The following is a 9,838-nucleotide window of genomic DNA, read 5'->3' as shown; positions in this document are numbered from 1 at the left end:
GAGAGAGAATGAATGAATGAATGAATGAATGTCCCCACAAGTCTTTATGTCTGCATAAGATTCCAAAGAAGACAGCAGTACTTTGCAATCATTTTAACACACAGTAGAAAGACAAAGGCTAGAATCATATCTGCATGTGAAAAGCTAGAGCAGGGGTGCTCACACTTTTTTGGCTCGAGAGCTACTTTGAAACCCAGCAAGGCCCAGAGATCTACCAGAGTTTTTTTTTACAACGTTCACACCATCATAACATATAACATTTATGTGTACAGTGTATGTTGGTGTACCTTGAGCCCCACTGAGTATAACAGGACTTACTCCTGAGTAGACATGCCTAGGATTAGGCTGTGAGGTTGCAATCCTAGCCACACTTACCTGGGAGTAAGCCCCATTGAGTACAATGGGCCTTACTCCCGGTGTTTCCTTCCAGAGGCACCTGAAGGGGGGGGGTCGGCACTCCGCGATCTACTCATTTTGCTTTGCGATCTACCGGTAGATCGTGATCCACCTATTGAGCACCCCTGAGCTAGAGCTTCTTCCATGGTCTTCATCAGAGATGGCCAGGAGATTAGAAGACAAAAGGAAGGATGAATCTCTATAGTTGTTTCTAGTTTGAGATGCATAAGGCTTAGGTCTTGAGTGTCCATGGGCTGCAAAACTTAGGTGACAATTTTGTATATTGGGGTAAGCACCACTGAACATGGGTGAATTTACAATGGAATGGAATTGAATTTACTTCTAAGTAGAGAGGCATAGGTTTGCACTGTTTAATTATGGCATTGGCTATTATACAGGAAAACACTCATTTGTGGGTGAAGATGGGCACTTTATTTTCCATTCGAAGTTGATCTCAGGATCAATCCTTTAACCAAACTAACAACAATTTTTTTTTCCCCTGGGAATAAAAATCTCACTTTCTCATGGGGTACATGACTGACTTACATATCAAATGGTTGTCCCCCCACCCCTTGAAAAGCTTGATTAACAGAATGTTTCAATAAGCTTTACATATAAATATATACAGGGTGACCAGAAACAATGGAGGACATTGTGCCTATAGCTTTAACCATTGTATAGAAGTGGAAACTTTGGCAGGTGCAGCTTAACATGGAAGGGTTTAAAAAGCTGCACTTGCCAACATTCCCTCTTCAATACCAGGGGTGGGCAAACTTTCAACTTTAGAGATCCTGGACCTTTAATAATAGTACAGAAGCAGAAATTTCAGCTTGTCAACTCACAGATGACAATGCACAGATTCACAGATGCACCTGCTGAAATTCTCTCTCCTATACAGTTGTTAAAACTCCAGGATTCCTAAAGTTGAAAGCTTATCCACCTTGTTCTATACAATGGTTAAAGATATAGGCACTATTTCCTCCATTGTATCTGAATATATATTACATCCATTGTATCCATTGAATATATATATCTGTTCTGATGAGCTGTTAGCTTTTACTTGCAAACCACCCTTAAGTCTTCTTGCATTGAAGCATAGGATAGAAATAGATATTGCCAACAAATAAATAATTTGTTGGCATAATTTGGTATGCCAGCAAATAAATAATTATTGAGCTTGCTGCCCCACTCTCTCAAAAGGGAGTCTTTAACCATATAAGACTGGGCCCTCTCAGCCAGTTAGCTGCTAGACTAGTGGTTCCTTAGAGGCATCTGCCTGATTTATAAATGCCAAGGCTATAATGCTGATTGGACAACAGTTCTTTCCCTCAAGTAGCAATTTGTTTAACCCTTGATGCACATAGCCTAATAGTTTTGCAACCGACTAAAAATAGTTTCACAACCCACTGGTGCAGGGCTTTTCAAACTGGGGCATCGCGACACCCCAGCCTGAGGGCCCTGGCCTCTGCCCCCTTAGGGAGTGGGGGCAGCGACGTGATCCCCAGGATCATGCCACTCAGGGGGCTGCAGGGACTTGGCTGGACTTACCAGAGCTCCTGCAGCCTCCCAGGGATGCGGGGAGCCCTGCGCAACAGACTGCAGAGTTCCCTGAAGCTTAAGAAGTGAAAGTGGAGCGATCATGCTGCACTTCCGGTTTTACAGAGGTGGAGCACAATCGCTCCACTTTCACTTCTTAAGCTTCGGGGAGCCCTGCATACAGTTGTGCCGGGCTCCCCGCACACCCAAGAGTCTTGAGGAGGCTGGACTGCAGGAGGCTGGACAACTTTCCCTGCTCCCATAAGGGCTTAGAGCAGCTCAAACTCTCCCAGAGAGTTTGAAAACTGCTACACTGGTGGGTTCCATACCCACAGTTTGGGAACTGCTGTGCTGCTATTTCAAGTAGAAGAAAAGCTGCACAATATGTAATTGCTCCAAAGGAGATAAAAGTAAGAGGAGAGGCAGGGCAGACCCTCATCTCTAATACATTTCATCTCGAGACAGATATTTATGGATGTGAATTACTCTCTCTCTCTCTCTCAATCTGTTCTACTATGCAGGCAGAACCACCTGTTGGGAACCATAACTATTATTATTGATTAGATTTTGTAGTCAAAGCTAAGAGACTGTCTTCACAAGCTCATGATGACTCTGCTTATCTTCTACAGTTTGCACCAAAGAGAAGCTCAAAGAAGAGCTAATGTAGGGAAACAATTATTGTGAAGCTTTCCACCCTCTATTCCTGGGACTGGGCACCTGTAGGAGTCCCCAGGAACTCACATCATCAGCCATTGGAGGCCAGGCTGCAGAGAACAAGATCTCAAGAAGATAAGGCACTGCAGTTCTAAAATACGGTCCTTCTGCTTCTTGCCAAGCTTCATCTAGAGCAGGGGTCTCCAAACCTCAGTCCGGGGGCCAGATGTGGCCCGCAGCAAGCCTCTTTCCGGCCCGCGGCCAACCTCTTGTCCCCTGAAAGCCTCTGGCCCATTAAACTGAACATGACCAGAACTGTGCTCTGATTGTGTCTGGAGGGTGTTCTGAGGGCCAGAGTGGTGGAATGAAGGGGCCCATTCATTCATTTATTCACTCATCTAAGTTCCATCTCTAATTTATTTGTTTAAATTTTATATTTAAATTTTTTTTTCTGGCCCTCCACACCACGCCGGATATTTGATGCGGCCCTCTGGTTAAAAAGTTTGGAGGCCCCTGATCTAGAGCAACTCTTGTAGCCCAAAGGAAGAGCCCTGAGTAACTTGTCATCCAAAGAGCTAAGAGACAGTGTCAGCAGAGAAGAAGACGTGGACCCAGGGCTGGCCTAGCCATGGGGGAAGTTGGAGGGTGAGTTGTGTGGTGAGTCAGGGAGAGAGTGATGAACTGTCAAGGGCTGCCCCTTACCCTGTATCTGCTCACTGGCCCACTGCTCACTGAACTGCTTCAATTGGCAGTCCCATCTTCTTCTAGCTCACTGAGAGCAAGCTGGAAGAGGATTGGGCCAGCAGTAGCCCATCTCTTCCTCCAAGGCAAAAGGAAGAAAACACCTCACACTGCTGCTGTTGCCCCCACCACTGCCTCTTCCTCATCCACCTAGCTGCTTAGGAAAGCAGCCTTGTAGGCAACAGGCCATGTGTGGTCTGCCAATCCATTTTGGCTAGCCTGCTGAGTCCAGTGGCATAGTGCTCCATGCATCTCTTCCTACCCCTGCCCACCGCAATACACCTTCTTTCCCCTGCACGGCTTCCCCCTGCTCTCCCCCTGAAAGCTCAGTGGCTCTCACTGAGTGAGAGAGAGAAAGCAAGCAAGCAAGCAAGCAAGCATCCCTGCAGCTGCAAATGTTTTTTCTCGGGTTGTGAAAATAGTTACTAATATGTACAAAATGTGTTTTGTGTAATTGACTTGCTCTGACCCACCATATAAATGAGACTGAGGGATGGGGCCCTGGAAGCTGGGGGTTTGGGGCACTGCTCTAGCTGTTTTAGCTCTTAGTTGAAGCTACAAGAAGACTTGTTTGTGATTTTTTATTTTTTATTTTTTTTTGCATCTTTGTAACTTCTCGCTAGAAGCTGGATTTAGCACTGGTGCCAGCAGAGGGCACATGAAGTCTTCTTTTTGAACGCCTGTAGAAAGTTTGGAGTAGTCTTTTTGAAATGCAATGAGTGTTATTTAGAGGATTGTAAAAAGAGAATGTATTGTTTTCTCTTGAAAACAATGCTCTACAGTGCTCTATGTCACACTAGACCTAAAAAAGGAAGTTATATAGGGAGTAATAAATGGAAAGGTTGTATGAAAGTATTGTAACAAAATAAATAGTAACAATCCTTTGTGTATATAACAGGAAAATCCACAACAGTAACCATTTTAGTATTTGCATTTGTAATGTTTTTATTATCTTTTGAAGTTGCTTCACACATGATGTTTTTGCTACATGGAGATTATTTTTGTTCTCTGAAGCCTTCGCTTCTTAACATATAGTTGGCAACCTTCAGTCTCGAAAGACTATGGTATAAGCCTACATACATTCTTTGCTTTTGTATCTTTGTTAATTGTTTTCTTCCACTCAGCCCCAGAACATATTTCCACTATCACTTTTGTCCACTTCCTGTATGTGATGAAATGGGCCCTTGTCTTGCAAAAGATAATGCCATAAGACTCAGAACCCTGTTTGAAAAAGGATTCTGGAATCTGGAATTCAGTTTGGCAAACTAGGGTGGCCGTCAATTTCATTCATTGGCTTGCACGGAATAAAGGGAAGTAGGCTGCCACTGGAAAAGCAGGAAGGAACACAATTGTCTGCACATCACAGACCACATTGCATCAAAGTTCTGGAGAGAAGTGCATTGTGTTTTCCCTAAAGGATTTTTCCAGTTAATCTGAAGTCCCTGGAATTCAGCTTCTTCAGGCAGCCATGTCTATTGCCTGTTGGGTTGGGTTGTCCAGGCTACAGAGACCATGTTTTTGCTTATCTGCCTCATCTGTTTTTGGTTATGTGAGGTTTTTAATGGTACTGAAAGCTGAAGTAGTAGAATTTGCAACACAGATTTGTTTTTACTATTACTAGAAGGTACATGATACCATCTGATATTCCTTAAGTACTGTAACAGTTTTGCAGTCAGGAATGCTCACCTCTGCCTGTGCTTTTGTTAAACTTATCAGCCAGGAAGCCAATTAATGGTTCTTAATGACTCCCCACCCCAGTCCTGAATGGCATCATCCACTGGTATAGCTACCTGAGAGGAAGAGTCAAATTTTAAGGTGAGTCATTTCTTCCTTGGACATTTCTTCCTTCCTTTCCTACTGTGAAAAATACAGTAGCAACACTTTGGCCAGGATGTGTTTTTTGAGAGTTATGTTTTGATCTAACAGACTGCAATGGAAGCCACGATGAAGAGCTGGCAGCTAGGAGTTGCAGACATGCATGAAAGAAGTATGTCACTTGCAGGACTAGGTGCTACCTAATCCAGTGCTTAGACTCCAGCACTCTTTCTAAAAGAAGCCTGAACCTAGGTTGTGCTGCAGCACCTGGGATTTGGAGAAGTAGTGTGTGAGCAGGTGTGATTTTGGCTTTAGTAGGAATGTGCAGAATTGTGGGACTGTAGGTTAAGCTCTGGTATATGAACTGAGATAGCCACATAGCTGCCACTTTATATTGCACCCTGCAATGGCTGTGAAAGGGGTGCATTCATTTTGGGATGAATACTGAAGTGTGTCAAGCAGGTTCTATTTGGTTTTGCCTTGGCATTTGCCTGAGCCAGACACAATAGCTGTGAACAAGTCCCAAGGGAGCAGCAATCCATTTCAGTATTCAGGCCTGCTTCATACTCTCAATTTTAGTTCGTGCAGCTAGAATAGGGGTGTGAGACAGTACGTACAGGGAAAATTGTCAGTGTGGTCAGGCTCAGACATTTTCTAAATATGCAGTCCTGGAACAAGCCAGCCCAGCACCTTAAATGGTGCCCGAATTGTCCACTCCCTCTCACTTTTGCCTTCTCCTCCTCCTGTCCCCACCATTTCTTTTAAACAAGATAGGTAGGAAATTCTGGGAGCGGAGGAGGAAATCTTTCACTTGCAGGGTCCTCCTTCCCAGCTTATTTTGATGAAGCAGCAGGTGGTGGAAAGAAAAGGATGTGGTGTTTGGGGATTTGTGGTCTGTTCCTGCAATGCTGTTTCTGATTGTTCCCCTGGAAAGAGAGTGATCAAGCACAGGATTGGCAGCTCCTCCTTCAATCCTGCCACTTTGGTCTTCAGCAGCAGTGTTGGAAAAGGGGAAGGAAGAAGAACACGAAGTGGTTGGGCAGGCTGCAGTGGTGGTGGTAGTGGGCAGATCTCACTCACTCACTCACTCACTCACTCACTCACTCACTCACTCACTCACTCACAGAGAGTTGTGCAGCTAATGATTGGGTAGCCCGGTACTGAGCTCAAAAAGATGCACTGGAAGTGATGATACCACCGGAAGTGACATCATGCCTGGGCTTTGAAGAAGTGAAAATCAGGGGAACACCCAATTCCTTCCCCCAGCAGCTTGCCACCCACCTGCTCTGCCCCCTCCCCCAACCAGTGGCATAACTAATGCACCTATCTGCTACCTGAGGTCAAAGAAGATTTTGTAGGCCCCCCCCCCCCAACAAACCAAATTAAGTAAATAAATAAAAATTGTGCCCCATATTGATTAGAGACACTGTGCTGGGGTGTGAAGGGACACTTGTTCTCCCCCTGCTAAATATAAGAGGAGCGTCACTTGGAAAAGTGGCTATTTACCCAGTTAGCGGGGTAACTGTAGTATGATACATGGAAATAACAGCTGACTCATATTAATACCTTATTGGTTCCATGCTGTATCATAACAACATCTCATTGGCTCTCAGAACAATCAGTCTCATAGGTCTATTTTGATTAAGAAAATCTACTTTTTGTTCCCTAAGGTAGTTGTGTTTTCATTTTCTGGTTAATTGGCCATAACTTTTGATAGAATACAGCTTCATTGCATTTTGCATTAAATTACCTTTCCAATGACATGATGATTCATACATTCCAAGATTTTCACAATTTTAGCCGCTAGTGTCAAGCTCAGCTTGTTGCCCCCCTAAAGCTTGCTGTCCAGTGCAACCGCTACCCCCTGCATCCCCTTAGCTACGCCATTGGAGAGAGAGAATTTGCAGTCCCCAACCCACTGCTTAAAGCAGCTGCTTCACCCAGCCTCATGGGCAGGCCAACCTTGAAATAACAATTGACTTCATGGAGAAACCGCCAGACAAGATGGGGGATGTGCAGAAATGTCAAACATAGGGGCTGCACTTCTGCTGTGTCCTGTTGGGAGAGATGCAGGGCTCCTCTATCCATTCAGCACTACTCTTTGCATACAAATGTCACACTACAGCTGCCTGATGTAACAGCCAGTGAGTATATAGGTGCCAGGGGGTAGGCCTGAGGGCATGATTTGCCTCCCCACATCTGTGTATTTAATCCATTGCCACTGTATCTTTTTTTTTCTCCCATAATTTTCTCTTATGCTGTTTTTCAAGAACAATACATTTCTTCCCTTCAGCTAGCATGCCCTCTACTTCTCCCATAAAAGAAAAGCAAGGTAGGTAGCCATCCTGCAGTTGTTGAAGTATTTCTTTTTCTATAGCTATTATCCATCAACTTGTAGCTTCAATGCCAGCTTTTACAGTCTCCTGGTCATTTGATAGCTTCTTCTTCTTTTGATTGAAATGGCTTTGGGGCACAACTGCTGTTTCGATCATCTGCAATGGCAGCGATGTTTGTGGAGGACAGATGGTTTCCCCCCTCTATTTTTCACCATGTGCCACATATATGCCATGTGTGTATGTACTGAACAGAGCAATGCAGAACAGAGCAGTGCAGTATGGATAAACTCAGCTCCAAAGCTCCGATAGCTCTGTTGCTCAGCGAGGAATATTTCTCCATGACATTCCTCTGCAGTCACAAGCCATGCACTTCTCGTTTTGTGCCTCTGTGTGGTGCTCATTCCTTTTCTATGTTTGCTTCCCTTTTGGTAGCTGCAGATCCCTGCTGGATGGTCTTGCATCCCCCTTGTCATAGAATCAAAGAGTTTATAAATGAGAACGGCCAGTCGCTTATGAGTTCTGGGATCTCCGTGACCAGTTTTCCAATTGTTGAGTTAACCTGTGGTTGCATAGTATTAACAATCTCATCATTCTTTAATCACGCACTAAGACTAAGATTATTATTTTTTCCCCCAAAATTTAGAAAACTCCAGCAAGCCACAATGGAACTCTTAAGATATTTTAATGAGCAAAAGCAATGAAAATTACTACCAGGCTAGTGGGTAACAGCCTGCCCGTTTCCTGTGGCACGACAGGGTTAATGGTAACTTGATAGCAGATGACACCAGATGTTTATTCTGAACAAATTAACATTGTCACTGCTTTTAACAGCAGTCATGGGATAAGTGTTCAATGAAGACTGGAGTCAATGTAATAAAAAGACTACAATGAAATATGTCCAGTCTCACTTTCTGAATTCTAAATGCTGAAATCCTAAAGAGTGTTCCATTGAGATATGTGGGACTCACTTCAATGTAAATGTGTGTTTGAACCAAGGTGGACATCATTAAATTCAAACTAAAAAAGGAACGAACATGTTTTGGATGTTAAAGAGAGTTAACAAGCTAATAGAGCATCACTCCAGACAAATATGGCTTAAATAAAATTTCCCAAGGTGGTTTGCAAACAAAACAAACAAACAAAACAATGATCAATAAAAGCAACAATTAAAATTGCTAAAATCTAGACTCTTGTACAGCCCGGGAGAAGAAAAATTCCTTGCCTGCAATGTAGGTGCTAGGCGAATTTCTCTGGGGAAGGAGTTCTACAGACAAGGTGCCAAGAGAAGGCCCCTGACCATTCGTTTCACTTCGTATAAAGGCAGTCTCTACAGATGATCTTGGTTCATGGAAAGGTTCATATGGGACCAGGTGCTCTTTCAGGTCCTCAGGTCCAAATCATGTAGGGTTTCAAAGGTCAATGCCATTGCTTTGAATTGTACTCTGAAATGGACCGTGAGGGGCAGCCCAATCCTATCCAAATGGTGCAAGTCCACGTTGCCTTGTGGCATATGTGGCCCCAGAAGGGGGATAAAATATGGTATTCCCTACTGCCGTTACTCCCACCCCCTCATGAGCCCAATCCACCCACCCCTCGCCCCATTGCCACCCTCCCCCATTCCATCCTCCTCTGCCCTTCTCCCATCCTTGCATTGCTTGGAGCAGCCCTTACCGCCTCCACTGCTGACTCCATCAACTGTTACCTTGCACATGCCCGATCTCGTCTGATCTTGGAAGCTAAGCTGGGTCAGGCCTGGTTAGTACTTGGATGGGAGACCGCCTGGGAATACCGGGTGCTGTAGGCTTATACCATAGTCTTTCGAGACTGAAGGTTGCCAACCATGACTCCATCTGAATCTGGTGCTGGTAGGATGGCACAGTTCTTCCTATGCGTGCCACTAACTTCTGCGCTGTCACAAAATGTTTTATGGCATGTTTGCAACAGCCTGCACCAGTGGAGCATGTGCTCTACCAACACAGAGAGGGGATAGGATTGGGCCATTAGTGAAGTTCTTTTAGAACCAGCAAGATATGTTTCCAGCCTCAGATCGTTCTTAGGACTTCAGCAGCTGTATTGTGGACTAACTACAGTTTCCGAGCAGTCTTCAACTCAATCCCATGTATAATACAGTATAGTAGACAATCATGGAACTTACCAGAGCATGGGTAATTGTGGCCAGGCTATTTCTGTCCAAGAAAGGCTGCAGTTGGTACAGTAGCAGAAAGGCACTTAATATCACCTCTTGGGCTTTTAGTGAACAAGCTGGATCCTGAAATTCAAGCCAGTATAGAATGGGCTGAACACTGCTATGGCTGTCTCAGATAGTGGCAATGTGAATTTTTTTTTTTTGACCTGCCATT

The 9,838-nt window shown here is 44.4% G+C and overlaps 1 pseudogene; it reads left to right on the top strand.

Annotated features, from left to right (window-relative positions):
• The first annotated feature begins 9,165 nt into the window (after positions 1 to 9,165).
• Positions 9,166 to 9,282, top strand: LOC136637494 (5S ribosomal RNA; annotated as a pseudogene).
• The last annotated feature ends 556 nt before the right edge of the window (positions 9,283 to 9,838 follow it).

The sequence above is a fragment of the Tiliqua scincoides genome, chromosome 1 (assembly GCF_035046505.1).
Source record: "Tiliqua scincoides isolate rTilSci1 chromosome 1, rTilSci1.hap2, whole genome shotgun sequence".
Taxonomy (NCBI): Eukaryota; Metazoa; Chordata; class Lepidosauria; order Squamata; family Scincidae; genus Tiliqua; species Tiliqua scincoides.
Note: the sequence above shows the minus strand (reverse complement) of the source record. Positions and strands in the feature narration are given on the sequence as shown.